At 47.7% G+C, this 16,581-nt stretch overlaps 1 pseudogene across 1 annotated transcript in view; it reads left to right on the top strand.

Annotated features, from left to right (window-relative positions):
- The window catches only part of LOC311227633 (neurocan core protein-like), a 132,018-nt pseudogene that overhangs the window by 62,701 nt on the left and 52,736 nt on the right, over positions 1–16,581 (top strand). The gene's annotated exons all lie outside the window — the stretch shown is intronic.

The following is a 16,581-nucleotide window of genomic DNA, read 5'->3' as shown; positions in this document are numbered from 1 at the left end:
TTTTTCTGCTTAAGCACAGGGCATCCAGCAACGATATGACCAGGCTCCTTACAGTAAAAACAGATAACCCCCTCTGGGAATGCACTAGCAGAGCCACCTTGCCTAGGAGTCGAAGTAAACCGACCAGCAGACACGGGTGCCGGGAACCGGCTCCCCTGAGAAGGACGCCTACTACCCCTGGACTCCACACGGCCCTCCTCTACAAAGACAGATTTGTGTGTTAACACAAACTCATCAGCCAAGACAGCAGCGTCGGCTATCTTCGATACCTTATGCTCATTTAGATGTGTGGAAACGTTATCAGGAACACACCTCTTAAATTCCTCTAGGAGAACCAACTGTCTGAGCTGCTCCCTTGACTCTGCTTTTTGCGAGGTGCACCACCGGTCAAACAGGTTCTCCTTCTCTTTTCCAAATTCAACATAAGACTGCCCCTCCTGCCTACGATAACCTCTAAAACGCTGACGATAGGCCTCGGGGACCAACTCATAAGCCCTCAATATGGAAGCTTTAACCAGCTCATAATCAGGGCTTTGTTCAAGGGACAGAGCAGTGTAGGCTTCTTGTGCCCTACCAACCAAAACACATTGCAGCAGCAGTGTCCAGGCGGTATCAGGCCACTTCAATGTGGTTGCCACCCGTCTAAAAAGGGGAAAATATCTTTCCACGTCTTTCTCAAAGAATGGTGGCACCATCCTAATATTCCTGCCTACATCAAACCCGGAACGTGACTCTGGATGCAGAGAACCCGCCTGCAAGGCAGCATGCTTAAATGCAAGCTCCTTCATTGCACGATCGTGCTCTCTCTCCTCTCTCCTCTCCTCTTGTTGTAGCTGTTTTTCCTTAAGCTCCCGCTCTCTCTCATCTCTCCTCTCCTCTTGTTGTAGCTGTTTTTCCTTAAACTCACGCTCTTGTTGTAGCTGCTTTTCCCTAAATGCCAACTCCCTAGGCCCCCAATCGATGGCAACACCTTCCGCCACGCCAGAGAGTTGTGGAGACACCTCAGACAAAAGAAGCTCATCCACCGTTGCCACAATCACCTGCTCCTCAATGAGTATAGCCCTCAAAGTCCCCAAGGCAGTCGTTTTCAACCGCTTCTCACTGGCAGTAAGCTCCACATTGTAGTGCACAGCAAGCTTCAGAAGCTGCTCTTTGGAAAACCTTCCCAACATCTCGTCAGAGGGGTTCTCAACAAAATCCTTAATGGTAGCCATCGTTACTGTACCAGTCACCACAAGCTACTCACTTTACCCTACAGTCACTAAGAACCACTAACAAACCACGAAGAACCACCAAAGAACCACTGAAAAACCACTAAAGAACCACTGAAGAACCACGAAGAACCACTGAAGAACCATGAAGAATGCTAATGCCAATAATAACAACCATAAAGGGACGCAGTGGAAATGTGAGCTCTACGGAGCGCACCTTTCCAGGTTGCACAAACAAACAAAAAAAAATAAAAAAAAACACACCCACCCTAAATAGACGTGTCATACACGCAGGGTGTTAGGTGCTACCAGGTATGCTCACCAAACACTTAAACAAACAAAATAAATCCAACAAAATATTCCAAACAGGTGCGCCTTCTAACCTGATGTGACCACATATGCTTCTACGTCTAAACTGCAGAAAACCCCGGCCTACCACATGTCTACTCTAAGAAACACTAAATCAAGCCCTACCACACTACCTGTGTTTCCTGGCCGCCCTAACCAACCTACCCTTAAACTAATGCCCTGTAGACCTAACTTTCTTCAACCACACCTGCTACCAGTCAAAGATCATATACAATCATTTCATTGACCGCCCCAGGAGTACGCGGTGCACCGGACGCTAACCAACAACCAGAAAATAATATCCCTATCTACATGTGGTGCCTACTAAACTATATATTTTAACAGCATAAGTAGTCACATCAAATTACAAACAAATACGGCATACTCACCTGTTTGATGAAAATGGCTCAGCCCCCACGTTACACCATGTGTAACGAACACCACCCAAACCATAATATGATGACACCCCGTGCAACACAAAAAAAAAATCACCAAACAAAGTGCTAGGGGTAAAAGATCCCGGACGAGCGCCCAATTGTTACGACCCTGGCTCATGGGTACGCAACCTATGTGTAATCAACACCAAAACCCTGTGCTCTAACTCAAAAATGCTACTAAACCAAGGAACTACTAATATAACTATAAGCTAATGTACTGGTAACCCAACGGACAAGGACTGTAAGAACCTGACAGCTCTTTCACTAGGCACAGACCGTGCATGTGTGTTTCTGGGGCTGCCTTTGAAGCTCCCCAGCAGGTAACCAATCAGCACTAATTGGCTAATTGGCAGCCCTCACCTGCCTGCCCTGGTGACACAGGAGTGACCAGGCCTCTAGTACATAACAGTGCTCTAGGCGGAGCCACTCAAGAACACCACCAGGTGGCGAGTATAAATAGAGATGTCTCCTCCTACTCTACATCTTTCCCCCCAGCCTCTCAGTGAGAGGAGAACTCTAGAACTGCTGCTCTTACCATGTGACTAAATAAACCATGCCAGTTAAAGGCTACAGATAGAAACCATGCCTCTTGACCACATTATTGTCGCCCTATAGCCGGATTCTGTCAACATAAGGAACAAATTGTAAAGCTTTTGATTAAAAGCGCTATATAAATGCAGCCATTTACCATTTAGCACCAGGTTCTCTCCTCCACATTGCCTGTGGTGCATTTTTTCCTATTGCTAGGTTTTAGTGAGTTTTTCCTTACCTCCGCGTGAGGTATGTCTGGGAGTGTTGCATTTATTTGATTTATTTAAATATTTTTGGACTTTATGGTGTTTTTGTTTTGTTCTTGACTTATTGTGATGTTTCTTCTTGACTTGTTTAAAGAAGACGTGTCCGGCCCACGGGGACATTAACGTGTGTTGCCGGGCCTTACAAATACATTTGATTTGATTTGATTCACTGTCGGTCCAAAATCTTCGGCCGGCCCGCAACATATTCTCGACGACGTCATAGCCGGGTTGCCCATGAACAGAAAAATTCATAACCTGCCGGAGGAAGAGATGTATCGATGTTGGTCACCCCATGACCTTTCCTCCTCGTGTGATGTGCACATTCAAGACCCCAAGAGGATGTAAGTCTCCTCTAGTCTCCCCCATCAGGCATAATTTTTCAAATGAGCGCCATCTGCTGACCCGTTACTTACGTGCCTGCTGCGAATATTCATGACCCCTCGAGGGAGAAGACTGTTGATTCTGGTGACCCCGCGACCCCGCGACCTGGACTCTGGCGCCACCATATGGATTTTACAGCCCGGGTCTGTTGAAAACTGTTGAAACTGCCAATATCAGCAACTCCTGTTTCTGTCATCTAAAATGTTGCGTGTGGAAGTAATGGCAACCTGGGGGAGATTCTTAGGCCTTGGCAGAAGTCAGTACTTCCTCTCCATCACTCCTCTCCTCTCTGGACGTGTTCTCTCTTTCCTCTGTGTTCTCTCTCTCCTCTCCTCTCTGGACGTGTTCTCTCTCTCCTCTGTGTTCTCTCTCTCCTCTCCTCTCTGGATGTGTTCTCTCTCTCCTCTCCTCTGTGTTCTCTCTCTCCTCTCCACTGTGGGTCTGTCTGACTCTGATCACAACCACAGTAGGTTCACGTTTTGTTCGCCACATATACAATCAATCCATGCCCGAGGTTAATTATGTAAGTGTGAAAGTGCCATATAGTGATATTTATGTGACATGGGATTGGGTTGAAAGGTCAGGGGACTCTATCGAACCCCGCGTTCGAGCGGTAACTCTCGAGGAATATGAGTTTGTTAAGCGTTTCAGCGGTCGGTATCATTGATCGACTTGATGAGCACGACATTCACTCATTCATTCATTCAAACCTTCATTTAAGACTTGAATAGAATCATCGGAGTTTCCCTCATTTAGACCGATGTCAAGAAAAACAGACACAATTAAAATAAAGCGGAAAAAAAGAAAGAAAGAAAGAATAATCAGGTAGAACTAGGGATGTTCGATATTGGATTTTTTTACCGATATTGTCCAACTCTTAATTGCCGATACCGATATCCACCGATACCAATATATGCTGGGCCCCCCCCCCCCCCCAAAAAACGGACTAATTTTAGGTAATTAACATTACCTATCTCTTGTCGTGGAATTAACACAACATTATGCATACTTCTGACAATAAATTAAATACGAATTTGTTCTTACTTGCTTGCCTGGGTAAATAAAGGTTAAATAAATGTCAATATCGGCCGATAATATTGGACATCTCTAGTTAGAACAACTACATACATGGTTCTAAACTGTCCAAAGTGTTATGAGAGTATGGCTCTTTAGGGTGTGTTGGATATCGTTATGAGAGTATGGCTCTTTAGGGTGTGTTGGATATCGTTATGAGAGTATGGCTCTTTAGGGTGTGTTGGATATCGTTATGAGAGTATGGCTATTTAGGGTGTGTTGGATATCGTTATGAGAGTATGGCTCTTTAGGGTGTGTTGGATATCGTTATGAGAGTATGGCTCTTTAGGGTGTGTTGGATATCGTTATGAGAGTATGGCTCTTTAGGGTGTGTTGAATATCGTTATGAGAGTATGGCTCTTTAGGGTGTGTTGAATATCGTTATGAGAGTATGGCTCTTTAGGGTGTGTTGGATATCGTTATGAGAGTATGGCTCTTTAGGGTGTGTTGAATATCGTTATGAGAGTATGGCTCTTTAGGGTGTGTTGAATATCGTTATGAGAGTATGGCTCTTTAGGGTGCGTTGAATATCGTTATGAGAGTATGGCTCTTTAGGGTGTGTTGAATATCGTTATGAGAGTATGGCTCTTTAGGGTGTGTTGGATATTGTTATGAGAGTATGGCTCTTTAGGGTGCGTTGAATATCGTTATGAGAGTATGGCTCTTTAGGGTGTGTTGAATATCGTTATGAGAGTATGGCTCTTTAAGGTGTGTTGAATATCGTTATGAGAGTATGACTCTTTAGGGTGCGTTGAATATCGTTATGAGAGTATGGCTCTTTAGGGTGTGTTGAATATTGTTATGAGAGTATGGCTCGTTAGGGTGCGTTGAATATCGTTATGAGAGTATGGCTCTTTAGGGTGTGTTGTTACGACCCTGGCTCATGGGTACGCAACCTATGTGTAATCACCACCAAAACCCTGTGCTCTAACTCAAAAATGCTACTAAAACAAGGAACTACTAATATAACTATAAACTAATGTACTGGTAACCCAACGGACAAGGACTGTAAGAACCTGACAGCTCTTTCACTAGGCACAGACAGTGCATGTGTGTTTCTGGGTCTGCCTTTGAAGCTCCCCAGCAGGTAACCAATCAGCACTAATTGGCTAATTGGCAGCCCTCACCTGCCTGCCCTGGTGACACAGGAGTGACCAGGCCTCTAGTACATAACACCTCCCCCACCAAACTGGTTGCCCAAGAGGCAACCACTACACAACAACCCATAAACAAAACAAAAACCAACTGTGACCCCTTAGTTGTCAGGGCCACTACCACAACAGCGATAACGGGTACCACAAACACCGGCACTATGATCGTGAGAGGGCGTCTGCTAGCACGTTGTCCCTCCCACGAATGTGGCGAATATCCAAGTTATACGCCTGGAGGAACAAACTCCATCGCATCAAACGATGGTTCGAATTCACCATGCTGCGAAGAAAAACCAAAGGGTTATGGTCTGTATACACAACAAGGGGCAAACTGGAGGATACAACATAAACATAAAAATGGTTCAAGGCAAGAACCGGGTCGGCCCCTGTCGAACACGACCACCGATACCGATCTGTCAAAATTATACTGCAAACCAAAATCAACCTGAGAACTGCGCTTAACAGAACAGACCACAGCACAACAAAACCATAAATCACTGATACCACCACCGCACCCATATCCATCCCACCTGGCACTGGCAGTTCAGGATACTGCACACCGTGAACATCCAGAGTAGGCTGTACCGCCTCAGGTACAGCCCCAGTGTACCGGGAACCTGGCAGTACGACAGCATAACGTCTGGAACACCATCTAAAATGGCGTCACCCAAAATAACTTTGTCCTGATCAAAATCAAAATGGCTGCCACTCAACAGACCAGGTCGCGAAGGCGGCTCCTGCTCCACAGGACACAGGTAACTAGGGTGACCATCACACCTAGTGCATGGCAGAGAATCAGTGTGGACATGTGGATCAATGTCAGAATCATCAACTGACATACTGGGACCATCCCTGCCCACAAGTGAAACATTAGGGACAATAGAGCTATTGTGGGAAGGCTGGCAGCCTAAATCAAGCTTAGTAGCCCCTCCAACTAGAACGGTGTCACATGAAAAAACAGCACCTCTCATAGCATCCTTCCCACACTCCTCCTCCAATTCGTTCGTGGCCTCAGCCACCGTACAGGCTGGGAAGACCTTGAGACATTGCGCTGCCATATCATCTCCTGTCACATGCTTCTCCGGCACGCCTGTCAACTCTGGTTTCACCACCGGGCCTAACACAAAACCACAATCAAGAGAATAATTATGCAGAGGTACATCCACAGTGTGCTTTCCAAAATTCTCAACAGGTGCACCTTTTAATTCAACAAAGAATGTGTCACTAAGTGTAATGTCCCAAGTCGAAGTATCAACAACATCACTTTTGTCCTTTGACATTTCTCGTGCCACAGCACACACCGGAAACACTCCTGGATGTTTCTGTGCCAGCTCATTAGAGACCTCAGAAACCACAGGAATGGGAGTTACAACCGGAGTAGCCAACACTTTGTCACCAGCCAAATCATTCCCTAGAATGAAGGACACCCCCTTTATGGGAATGTGAGAACATACCCCCACAACAACATTGCCTGATACTAAGGGAGAATTGAGCGTGACCTCATGCAAAGGTGCATCCACAAATCCACCCCCAAAGCCCTGAACAACGACATCGGAATGCAAAGAAGAGTTTGATGAAAATGGCAAAACCCCCTCCAGAATGAGGGACTGAAAAGCACCGGTATCTCTCCAAATTGTTATAGCCTGTTTGGACTCTAGTGCTTTAGTCAGGGAAACAAATCCATTCATCCTAAACCTTGAGGAACCCTCAAGCTATTTGTCCACACGTTTGATACCTTCCCCATCCCCATCTAACGTTGGCATAGGCGTCCTGCATATGGTTTCTACCAGAGCCACGGTTCTGACATTTTTCTGCTCAAGCACCGGGCATCCAGCAACGATATGACCAGGTTCCTTACAGTAAAAACAGATAATCCCTTCTGGGAATGCACCAGCAGAACCACCCCGCCTAGGAGGTGAAGTTAATTGACCAGCAGACACAGGTTTTGGGAAACGGCCCCCCTGAACAGGACGCCTATCCCCGGACTCAACACGGTAGTCCTCCAAAAACACGGACTTGTGTGTCAACACAAACTCATCGGCGAAGACAGCGGCGTCGCCTATCTTCGATACCCCACGCTCATTTAGATGTGTGGAAACGGTATCAGGAACACATCTTTTAAATTCCTCTAGGAGAATCAACTGCCTAAGCTGCTCTCTTGACTCTGCCTTCTGAGAAGTGCACCACCTGTCAAACAGGTTCTCCTTCTCCCTTCCAAACTCAACATAAGACTGCCCCTCGGACCTACGATAACCTCTAAAACGCTGACGATAGGCCTCAGGGACCAACTCATAAGCCCTCAAAATGGAAGCTTTAACCAGCTCATAATCAGCGCTTTGTTCAAGGGACAGAGCAGTGTAGGCTTCTTGTGCCCTACCAACCAAAACACATTGTAGCAGCAGTGTCCAGGCGGTATCAGGCCACTTCAATGTGGTTGCCACCCGTTCAAAAAGGGGAAAATATCTTTCCACGTCTTTCTCAAAAAATGGTGGCACCATCCTAATATTCCTGCCTACATCAAACCCGGAACGTGACTCTGGCTGCAGAGCACCCGCCTGTAAGGCAGCATGCTTAAACTCAAGCTCCTTCTGCGCACGCTCGTGCACCAGCAACATTTGTCTCTCCTCCAGCAACATTTGTCTCTCCTTAAGCTCCCGCTCCTCTTTCCTCTCTTTAAGCTCACGCTCCTCTCTCCTCTCTCTCTCCTTAAGCTCACGCTCCTCTCTCCTCTCCTCACGCTCTCGCTCTAGCTGCCTTTCCCTAAACTCCAACTCCCTAATCCTCCACTCACCCTCTACACCAGGTAATAGCGGAGACGCGCCAGACGATGGAGGCTCCTCCACCCTCTCCTCAAGCACCTGTTCCCTAATGAGCAAAACCCGCAAAGCACCTAAGGCAGATGGTTTCAAACGTTTCTCACTGGGAGTAAGCTCGACCTTGTAGTGCACAGCAAGCTCTAGCAGTTGTTCTTTGGAAAATTTGTCTAATAAGTCATGAGACGGGCGATCAACAAAGTCCCTGATGGAAGCCATTGTCACTGAACTAGACACCCCAAGCTACACACCCAACCTCACAGACACGAAGAACCACTAACGAACCACGAAGACCCCCCCAACGAACCACTGAAGAACAACGAAGAACCACTGAAGAACCATGAATAATGCTAATTGCCAACAATAACAACCAGAAGGGAACGCGGTGGAAATGTGAGCTCTACGGAGCGCACCTTTCCAGGTTGCACAAACAAACAAAAATAATAAAAAAAACACACCCACCCTAAATAGACGTGTCATACACGCAGGGTGTTAGGTGCTACCAGGTATGCTCACCAAACACTTAAACAAACAAAATAAATCCAACAAAATATTCCAAACAGGTGCGCCTTCTAACCTGATGTGACCACATATGCTTCTACGTCTAAACTGCAGAAAACCCCGGCCTACCACATGTCTACCCTAAGAAACACTAAATCAAGCCCTACCACACTACCTGTTTCCTGGCCGCCCTAACCTACCTACCCTTAAACTAATGCCCTGTAGACCTAACTTTCTTCAACCACACCTGCTACCAGTCAAAGATCATATACAATCATTTCATTGACCGCCCCAGGAGTACGCGGTGCACCGGACGCTAACCAACAACCAGAAAATAATATCCCTATCTACATGTGGTGCCTACTAAACTATATATTTTAACAGCATAAGTAGTCACATCAAATTACAAACAAATACGGCATACTCACCTGTTTGATGAAAATGGCTCAGCCCCCACGTTACACCATGTGTAACGAACACCACCCAAACCATAATATGATGACACCCCGTGCAACACAAAAAAAATCACCAAACAAAGTTCTAGGGGTAAAAGATCCCGGACGAGCCCCCAATTGTTACGACCCTGGCTCATGGGTACGCAACCTATGTGTAATCACCACCAAAACCCTGTGCTCTAACTCAAAAATGCTACTAAAACAAGGAACTACTAATATAACTATAAACTAATGTACTGGTAACCCAACGGACAAGAACTGTAAGAACCTGACAGCTCTTTCACTAGGCACAGACAGTGCATGTGTGTTTCTGGGTCTGCCTTTGAAGCTCCCCAGCAGGTAACCAATCAGCACTAATTGGCTAATTGGCAGCCCTCACCTGCCTGCCCTGGTGACACAGGAGTGACCAGGCCTCTAGTACATAACAGTGTTGAATATCGTTATGAGAGTATGGCTTTTTAGGGTGCGTTGAATATTGTTATGAGAGTATGGCTCTTTAAGGTGCGTTGAATATTGTTATGAGAGTATGGCTCTTTAGGGTGTGTTGAATATCGTTATGAGAGTATGGCTCTTTAGGGTGCATTGGATATTGTTATGAGAGTATGGCTCTTTAGGGTGCGTTGAATATCGTTATGAGAGTATCGCTCTTTAAGGTGCGTTGAATATTGTTATGAGAGTATGGCTCTTTAGGGTGCGTTGAATATTGTTATGAGAGTAAGGCTCTTTAGGGTGTGTTGAATATCGTTATGAGAGTATGGCTCTTTAAGGTGTGTTGAATATCGTTATGAGAGTATGGCTCTTTAGGGTGCGTTGAATATCGTTATGAGAGTATGGCTCTTTAGGGTGTGTTGAATATCGTTATGAGAGTATGGCTCTTTAGGGTGTGTTGAATATCGTTATGAGAGTATTGCTCTTTAGGGTGCGTTGAATATCGTTATGAGAGTATGACTCTTTAGGGTGCGTTGAATATCGTTATGAGAGTACAGTATGGCTCTTTAGGGTGCGTTGAATATTGTTATGAGAGTATGGCTTTTTAGGGTGCGTTGAATATTGTTATGAGAGTATGGCTCTTTAGGGTGTGTTGAATATCGTTACGAGAGTATGGCTCTTTAAGGTGCGTTGGATATCGTTATGAGAGTATGGCTCTTTAAGGTGTGTTGGATATTGTTATGAGAGTATGGCTCTTTAAGGTGCGTTGGATATCGTTATGAGAGTACGGCTCTTTAGGGTGTGTTGAATATCGTTATGATAGTATGGCTCTTTAGGGTGCGTTGAATATTGTTATGAGAGTATGGCTCTTTAGGGTGCGTTGAATATTGTTATGAGAGTATGGCTCTTTAGGGTGTGTTGAATATTGTTATGAGAGTATGGCTCTTTAGGGTGCGTTGAATATTGTTATGAGAGTAGAGTATGGCTCTTTAAGGTGTGTTGAATATTGTTATGAGAGTATGACTCTTTAGGGTGCGTTGAATATCGTTATGAGAGTATGACTCTTTAGGGTGCGTTGAATATCGTTATGAGAGTACAGTATGGCTCTTTAGGGTGTCTCATCATCCATCTGTCTCATCCATCCCTCTGTCTCATCCATCCCTCTGTCTCATCCATCCCTCTGGCTCATCCATCCCTCTATGTCATCCATCCCTCTGTCTCATCCATCCCTCTGTCTCATCCATCCCTCTGTCTCATCCATCCCTCTGGCTCATCCATCCCTCTATGCCATCCATCCCTCTGTCTCATCCATCCCTCTGTCTCATCCATCTGGCTCATCCATCCCTCTATGTCATCCATCCATCTGGCTCATCCACCCATCTGGCTCATCCATCCATCTATCTCATCCACCTGCTTACCCGATGCCAGGCTTTCATCCCTCAATGCGTGTGTAGGTGTGTGTGTGTGTGTGTGTGTGTGACTGTGTGTGTTATCCTAACTGCCTGTGAGAGCCCTCCAGAGGGAATAAGGTGGATGCAGCCGTTTGTTTGCAACCCCCCCCCCCCCGTGTCTCAGATTATACCGTTTGTTTTATTAATGTTATGGTAATCTGCCTCCCGCCCGCCTCCTCCAGCGCGGGGTCCCATTGATCCGAGCCTCGGCTCCGGAGACCTCGGTTTCCACCGTGTCGATCTTTTATGAATGCTGCCGGAGGAAACCGTCCTCCGGGGACCCAAAATGTCCGCCGCAGACAATGTCCCAAACAAAAGGCACGGAATGGAGGGGAGCCGTCGCCCTGTCAGCTTGCATGGCTAACGTGCTTTTCCTGACGCACCTATTTAAACCGGTTACACACACACACACACACACACACACACACACACACACACACACACACACACACACACACACACACACACACACACACACACACACACACACACACACACACACACACACAGACTCACACTCAGACAGACACACACACACACACACACACACACACACACACACACACACACACACACACACACACACACACACACACACACACACACACACACACACACACACACACACACACACACACACACAGTGGAATCAGTTAGGTGGAGAGAGGGTTTGTTTATATCCGCAGGATACATTGAATATGCAGCACAAACCGTTAAAAAGAACAGCTTTTCCAATGAACCTGCGGCAGAATGTAGTAATGTATTCGTGTAGAGATGCTCAGTTTACTTTTGTTTGTCGAGCGGTCGTCTGGTAATCGTAAAAGGTTCCCGATTCGATTCCCGCTCCTCCCGGGCAGGCCGTCGAATTTTCCTTGAGCGAGACACTTAAACCCTTTCCGGTTAACCTTCTGTAGTGTGGTAGTGAAAGGGTTAACCTGCTGTAGTGTGGTAGTGAAAGGTTAACCTTCTGTAGTGTGGTAGTGAAAGGTTAACCTTCTGTAGTGTGGTAGTGAAAGGGTTAACCTTCTGTAGTGTGGTAGTGAAAGGTTACCCTTCTGTAGTGTGGTAGTGAAAGGTTAACTTTATGTAGTGAGGTAGTGAAAAATTAACCTTCTGTAGTGTAGTAGTGAAAGGTTAACCTTCTATAGTGTGGTAGTGAAAGGTTAACCTTCTGTAGTTACAACACGCTCTGAGAGGGATGCCCATAGCACTCCACCCGTTGACTGGGAAGAGGAGTACTCTACTTCCAGTCTACAGCAAACCCCAGGCTGGTACGAAACCTGCCTGGTATGAGACCTGACGATCTACCTTGACCGCCAAGGACCAGAACGTCGTCAGGGCAGAATACACTTTGTAACCCCTGACGACGCAGAGGCCCCTGTGCGGCCTCCACGCACTTGGTGAAGATGCGGGGAGCCAGAGAAAAGCCGAACGGCAGCCTCTGGTACTCATACGCTAAACCCTGCAAAGGAAGCGTAGGTAAGCCCTAGGATGGAAGATCGGGGATGCGAATACGTATCCTACAGGTCTATGGAGGAGAACCAGGCCCCCACCTGACAGTGTTCAACAGGTAGGAGACGATCCAAAAAATGCTGAACCTTCCCATGGGACAGGTCCAGCATGGGTCTGACACCCCCCCCCTCCCGATTTCTCGGGCACCAGAGAACACCGGGAGGAAAACGCCATGACGATGGCTTGCTTCGTCCACAGAGATTGGATCTCGTTGACCAGAGCTGCCACTGCTGGAGACCCTGACAATAGGGTCTGTACCAAAGCCGAAAACGGGTGGGGTTGTGTAAACACAAGTCCCCGCCTCAGCGTTCTCTCCATCCACCTCGGCATATGGTACTGCTGTAGCCATATGTGATGATACTCCCAACGCACCCGCCGCCATTTGGCGCAGGTCCGCTAGGAACTGTAGATAGGCGGCCCGGTCCCACCCGCTGTGCGTAGCCAACCCTGGACCAGTGCGAGCAGAGCGTTCCGTGGAGTCGGGACATCTGACCCTGACACTACCCACGAGGCAATCGCACCCAAGGGGGGACCCCGACAGAAAGGGCCGGTTTGATACGGGGGAAGCTGACATCAGTCTAGGTGACAAAAGCTCCCCCACTGAACACCCCTCCAGAACATGCTGAGGAGTTGTTCTGCAGCTGGACATGCAAGGTGTGAGGCCCCCATGGGTTCCTACACACCGTAGCCCTGCAGTGATATTACTACGACCCAAATCACGCGCACCTGCGAGACCACTGCCAATCTTTCAGGAGTGGGAGGCACCAACATGATACCCGGCCTGGCGAAGGCGAGGTCGGGAAAGCCTGCACTGTGTGCCTCAAAAAGGTCTCGAGCCCCCCTGCTGACAACACTTGTAGTTGACAGACGTAACACCAGGCTCAACCAAACACAGCTTATGGTGTGGGAGCCGCTTGACAGCACAACATTCTCACGGACAGACCCAGGCTCAGCCATCAACTGGGTGTCAGCCCCTGTCCCCATGAGAAGCGACACGTGGGGCCGCATGCGCTTCAACGAAGGCTCGCGGCCCGCAGCCAAAGGAAACAAATCAGAGCCCCTTTTCCGCTGGTGTTGGGGGAGGGAGTGATCAGAGAGCGGGCTGCTCGCGGCAGGACGGCGACGGTTTCTCAGGCCGTGCTCATCCAACATGGCCGATCCCTCGGCCGCCAAGGCTGTCGGCCTTGTGTACACCTGTTGACTCAACGCCCAGGATACCTCTGGCGGGGGAAACATGGCTGCCTGTCGAGGGCCTCACCATAGTCGCTGACGAGGCCGTGCTCTCACCTCTGGCTGCGCGGCGTGAGGCGGTGTGGGGCCTAGGACAAATACCGCCCGTGCTCCAGCGGAAGACCAATATCCTCTGCGGAGAGGGGAGCCCTGAGGAGGGAACCTCCCTGCGGTTATAGCTTGCGGCTAGGTCAAAACTAATAATGTCAACAACCTTGCGCGATATTTCGACGTCGGCTGGCCCTCATGTCCCCGCCACCAGACACCATTTTTGACAGAAAAAACAGCAAGTCGAACAAAGTTACTAATCGCTGCCAATTCCATACCGTGGCGGTACAGGCTTTAACAGCCCACCAGCCACTCGCCGGGCCGACCCACCTCATGGCGTCGGCCGGGCGGGGCACTGTTTCAACATGTCAGAGGCAAAGGACTGATGCTAAACACGGAGCACCAGTGGTGATTGCAACCAGCAACCTCCATTGTGGTGTGCACCATGAAGGGGTTAATGAATAAATGAACTAAACACCACCAATATACTGTAGAATGGGCTAGCCCATACACACACGTTAAGGGGATGCGGACCAAAGAACCAGTCCCGCATATCATTCATATATTCACAAACAGCACACCAGCCCTAGACCTCAGCCCATTCACCCATGAAAAGGTAAACAAAGCCCCCCCACAATACTCCCACATTAGACACCGATTGACCGTCAGAATGAATGGTTAAGAGAAGGGAAGACTGTGTAGACATACATCCCGCAGCGGGGAGACCAACAGAAACAGTAGCCCAGCATAGCATAGCGTTAGCCGCGCGCTCCAGGGTAACGGGGAAAACAACAGCGTTTACCCAGACATCCTGCCCCTGGCGCCGATACACAACTCGGTTGTCTCCCGGGACAACTCGATCAACATCACCAACGCCAGCATCGTCATGCCTAGTGACATCCCACAGCGGGGAACATTATAACAGTGACCCAGCATTATAGCATTTAGTATTAGCAGCGCGCTCCAGGGCAGCCTGGAAAACGTCCAACTCAGAGGGACGTTCACCCAGACATCCTGCCCCTTGCGCCGATACACAACTCGGTTGTCCAACAGAACAACAAGCAGCATTACTAACACCAGCGTTACTGCCTGATGGCACAGAGCCTACCTGGTGCGAGTTAGCTCGATAGCTAAACATCGCACGCTGTCCCTCGAACCGCTGCCAAGAGACGAGGAACACCAGGACAGACCTGACGTGCCGTTGGAACATGCCGAGAAGATTCCAGGGGTTGGCAAATCTCCGGCGAATACTCAACATTGCGCAATTCTCTATACTTTTCATAACGCTAGTTCACAGGGTGCAAGCATCCGCAATGATGGAAACGAAATAGAGGAAGGGCGAGTGGTGACCTCGCCCGGTGCCTTATAGTACGGCACTGGGGCGGGGCCTGGTCAGATGCTGGGTGCATTTGTTTTTCGTTAATGAAGTACAGTAGGTACTGGAGATGAGGTACATCTCGATGGCGAAGAGCAAGACGCGATTCGCCAGTACGACTATATAACCTTCTGTAGTGTGGTAGTGAAAGGTTAACCTTCTGTAGTGTGGTAGTGAAATGGTTAACCTTCTGTATTGTGGTAGTGAAAGGTTTAACACAGCAGGTTGGCACCTTGCATGGTTGCCAAACTACCTGCGATGAATATCACACACACACATACCAGTACACCAGTGCATGTACGGACACACACATAGACACAAACACACACACACACATTTTTGAATGCTCTTGAATCTGCCAATTAAAAGTTATATAAACATGATTCAAATATCAAGAGGCTTCAACATGGGTTGAGAGCACTTGAGGAGACAAGGAGACTGACACATAGACACACACGCATGCATGCATGCATGGACACGCACACGCACGCACGCACACAGACACACACACACACACACACACACACACACACACACACACACACACACACACACACACACACACACACACCACACACACACACACACACACACACACACACACACACACACACACACCAAACACTTGGGGCTCGATCCACAAAGAATGGATTGCACGGAGCAAGTTGCACCCTTACTTACAATTCATTATGAATTGAAAATGGGGGACCCTGATGTAAACAAGACGAAAGTATTTCTCTGGTCTGCATCCCCTTAACAATTGTGTGTATTGAGCCGTACTGTATTGTACCATTCTGCAATCTGTTAATACAATTTTCATTCAAGCAATCAATCTGCACGGTGATTTATTGAATGCAAATTGTATTAACAGAATGCAGAATGGGTACAATACAGTACGGCTCAATACACACAATTGTTAAGGGGATGCAGACCAGAGAAAGACTTTCGTCTTGTTTACATCAGGGTCCCACCATTTCAATTCATAATGAATTGTAAGTAAGGGTGCAACTTTCTCTGTGCAATCCATTCTTGTGGATTGTTCTTTCTCTGTCTCTCTCTGTTCATCTGTTCTCTTCTATAAAGTATTCCCTCACCTAAAGAAGACTGTATGCAATATTAATTAACATGCAACATGTACAATCAAGACGGTGTGCTTGGCCTACACTGAGCAGCAGTGTGTGTCTGTGTGTGTGTGTGTTTGAATGTGTGGGTCTGTGTGTGTGTGTGTGTGTGTGTGTGTGTGTGTGTGTGTGTGTGTGTGTGTGTGTGTGTGTGTGTGTGTGTGTGTGTGTGTGTGTGTGTGTGTGTGTGTGTGTGTGTGTGTGTGTGTGTGTGTGTGTGTGTGGTTGTGTTTTTACCTGCCCATCT

The sequence above is a fragment of the Notolepis coatsorum genome (genome assembly GCF_963971535.1).
Source record: "Notolepis coatsorum genome assembly, chromosome: 4".
Taxonomy (NCBI): Eukaryota; Metazoa; Chordata; class Actinopteri; order Aulopiformes; family Paralepididae; genus Notolepis; species Notolepis coatsorum.
This window is presented reverse-complemented; position numbering and strand designations above follow the sequence as displayed.